Consider the following 4,262-nt stretch of genomic DNA (forward strand, 5'->3'; position numbering starts at 1 on the left):
GCTTAAGTGATTCTCTTGCCTCAGCTTCCCAAGTAGCTGGGACTACAGGTGCCCGCCACAACACCCGGATGTTTTTTGTTGTAATTGTCATTGTTTTGGCAGGCTCAGGCTGGTTTTGAACCTGCCAGCTCCAGTGTATGTGGCTGGCACCCTACATACTTACAGACGCTGAGCCCATTTTATTCATTTTTATGCAAATGATAAAAGTGACTAAGGGGCTCAGTCTAGCAAAACCATTCATATCTTGCTGTTTTTTTCTTTTAACTTACTCATCTCACCTTCTTACGCAAGGTAATTCTAGAGATTACACTTAAAATTCTTTGGGGTTTATTTCATTGTATTTTTTATCATCTGATGGATCTGAGAAACAATGGCCAGGTCAAAAAAAGTAGAAGTTACCAAAAGTTGAAAGTAGCATTTCCACAATAGAGAAGGGGCCCTGGTGTCCAGACATTGTCTAACTCCTGCCTCCTCTTTAGATAATGACCTATGTGAGAGGAACAGAGCATGGTGGTTCAGAACTTGGACTCCAGCCAAATAACCAGGCTTCTGTTGCTCATTGGCTGTGGACTTGCAGCAAATAACCTCTCTGGGCCTCAGTTTCTTTCTTTTTCTTTTTCTTTTTTTTTTTTTGAGACAGTGTAGAGTGGTATTTATAGCTCACAGAAACCTCAAACTCCTGGGCTCAAGTGATCTTTTGCCTCAAGCCTCCCAAGTAGCTGGGATTACAGGCACCCAATTCTGAGCTCAAGCAATCTACCTGCCTGGGCTCAGCCTCTCAGAGTGCTAGGATTACAAGCATGAGTCACCTCACCAGGCCTGCTTCATATGTTAAAATAGGGCTGGTGATATGATGACATTGCTATACTATATAGTTGTTATATAAAATCAAAAATACTTGTATTTGTAAATCACTTATAGTGTCTGGCGCGTACTAAGTGATATCTGAGTGTTTGTTAAGTAAAATAACACTCAGTGTTATAGGCACTGTGGTTGTTCTTCCTAGTCTCCTGAAAAAAAATAGCTGTTTCTGAAACTTTCCCAAAGCTCAGATGTAACTGACATTGTCCAGAATATCTTGTGAAAATCTCCCACCTCCTCTTCACCGGACCCTTCACTGGAAGGGCTGCACTATATTTCAGTGGTCTGTTCTGCATGTCTGAACTTTCAATGAGAAATGGTATTTTATTTAGGTTAAAAAAACAATGGACAGATACCGAATGTCTGTTTCCCAGACAGTTGTTAGCACATTCTGTGTTCAACAAAACACACTAACAAAAAGAAGAGATTTGTCAAAATATGTAGTACATTACAGAAGAAATTGAGTTATATTTCAGAAACATAAGCACCGTGAAAATTGCCTACATTCTTAGGAAATCTGTGACCTTCTGAATATAAGAAAACAATAGGAAATTCATTGACAATATGTATTTATATCCACCTTTTCAAGTTTTAATATTATAGCTATCAGAAATACAGTCAAATTTTATTTATTCAAAAGCTGATTAGCTAGACCTGAGATTTTACAATTCTTTTGTTATTATTTCCTTCCCACACCATCCTTGTGATTTTCTCTGTTTTCATCAATTATAAAGCATGTGGGGTCAGGTGTGAATTTGTGTTTTCTTAATAGAGTTGAACTTCCAAGGCAAACTGTGTAGTTCCTCACCTTCTCTTCAGCAGGCAGGCACAGGACTGAAGGCCTTTCCTTCTGGGGACAGCCATAATTTCTGGAAAAGTTTGATTATGGCCTTGAGTTTAAAATAAGTAGTTTGGTTGACTGTATTACATTTTAGTTTATAAAGAAAGCTGAACGTCTCACCACTTTCTCACATTATCTTTTTTTTTTTTTTTATTAAATCATAGCTGTGTACATGAATGCAGTCATGGGGTACAGTGTGCTGGTTCTATATACAATCTGAAATATTTTCACCAAACTGGTTAACATGGCCTTCATGTCATTTTCTTAGTTATTGTGTTAAGACATTTATATTCTACATTTAGAAAGATTCCCATGTACCCTTGTAAGATGAACCGTGGGCGTGGTCCCACCAAACTTCATTACATTATCAGTAAGGATTTGGGGGCTTTACACCAGTTTCTGTTTCTTTCTTTTCTCCTTCCTTCCTTTTTTTTTTTTGAGACAGAGTGAGCTCTTTCACCCTGGGTAGAGTGCTATAGCATTATAGCTCACAGCAACCTCAAACTCTTGGATTCAAGCCATATTCTTGCCTCAAATCTTTTATTTTTACAAGAGACAATGTCTCACCCTTAACTTAGGTGGGTCTCCAGCTCCTGAGCCAAGCGGTTTGCCAGCCTGGCTCTCCTAGAGTACTATTAGTCCTACAGGCTTGCCGTTCCTAGCCTTTGACACCAGTTTTCAACCTCAGCTTTAGCTCAGAATCATATTTGTAGGATTTGAGGGATATGTTATGGTCTGAATGTTTGTCCTGTCTCTTCCCACCATCCCCCAATTCATAAGTTGAAATCCTAACTCCCAAGGTGATGATATTAAGAGGTGCGGCCTTTGGGAGGTGATTCGATCTGTCACAAATAAGATTAGTGTCCTTCTACCATGTGAAGACACAGGGAGATGGCGCCCTCTGCGTACCAGAAAGCTGATCATCCCCAGAAACTGAATCTTCTGATGCTTTGATCTTGGACTTCTCAGCCTCCAGAAATGTGAGACATAAATTTCTGTTGTTTATAAGCCACCCTGTATGTGGTATTTTGTTCTAGTAGCCCAAAGAACAAAAATAGGGATTTAATAGGAATGGAAAATTTTTTTTTTTTGAGACAGAGCCTCAAGCTATCCCCCAGGGTAGAGTGCTGTGGCATCACAGCTCATAGCAACCTCCAACTCCTGGGCTCAAGCGAGTCTCCTGCCTCAGCCTCCTAAGGAATGGAAATTGGCTTGCTGTGGGCAGTTGTGCAAGTACCCACAGAGAGTTGGCTTTCAAACTTTGAACTTAGATTAAAACACTAAGGGGAGGGGGACGGGTGCAGTGGCTCACACCTGTAATCCTAGGACTCTGGGAGGCTGAGGCAGGTAGATTGCTTGAGCTCACAAGTTCAAGACAAGCCTGAGCAAAGTGAGACCCTATCTCTAAAAAAAAAAAATTAGCATTGTGGTGGGTACCTGTAGTCCCAGCTCAGGAGACTGAGGCAAGAGGATCTCTTGAGCCCAAGAGTTTGAGGTTGTTGTGAGCTATGACACCACAGCACTCTACTTAGGGTGACAAAGTGAGACTCTGTTTCAAAACAAAAACAAAACACTAAGTGGGGGGAACACCAAGGAAAGATGCTATGGCATATACAACTCTAGCCAGCTTATAATTGGGTATTTTACGTGTGTTTGTTTCTTTTATATCTCACATTGTTCCAGAAAGTTAACCAAAGCTATCTTAGGATTCCCCTTCCAGGGAAGCATCAGGAAAATATGCAGCTCCTGTTTCTTTTCTTTCTTCTCAGCCTGCAAAGGCCTGTGCTTAAATCTGTAATAATTTCTTTTCAAACATGAGTTGCTCAGGCAACTACACTCCTTGCTCTCTAACTTGACCCCATTTCCTGATGAATGGCCTTTTCATTTCATTACTAAGTCCTAAAGGTTTTCACATTCTGCAATTTTCTTTGCTAAATAGCTCTAGGCATAACTGCTTATGAAATCACAGACAATCATAAAACCTTAGATTTGGAAGAAACCTCAGAGACCATCTAATCCAACCCCCTCATTTTACAGTTAAAGAAACTTAGTCCCCTAGAGGGTAAATAACTTGTTCAATGTCATCCAGCTAATTTGTGGATGGGGTAGAATTTTCCCAAGTTAATTTTTTGACTTGGTAGAACTACAACTAGAGCCACTGTAAAGGGCACATACTTTTTCATCTTGATTCTTTTGAAATATAATAATATAATTTATAGACTTTGCAAAATCACCACTTCTAAACTTGAAAAACACTGTGATGTGAGAAAGTAGTTAATGAAGTTTGTGATTTTCCTGCTTTTTAATAGACCATTTGTTACAGCTCTGGTCTCAGATGTACTAGTTAATTGAGGGTTGGCTATGTCAGCCTAAAGAGATTGCTTTGCATAACCTTTATGCTGGGGGAGGTGGATGGAAGGAAAATGGACCAACACAAATAGAGAGAAATAATGTGAACATGGGAGCAGGTTGGCCCCAGTAATCTATTGTCTTTATTATTAATGCTAATATGATATCATACTTTGTGCTCACAAGATCATAACTCGAGGCTTGGCGCCTG

The sequence above is a fragment of the Otolemur garnettii genome, unplaced genomic scaffold, assembly GCF_000181295.1.
Source record: "Otolemur garnettii isolate 467f Iridium unplaced genomic scaffold, OtoGar3 scaffold00050, whole genome shotgun sequence".
In the NCBI taxonomy this organism is placed as follows: Eukaryota; Metazoa; Chordata; class Mammalia; order Primates; family Galagidae; genus Otolemur; species Otolemur garnettii.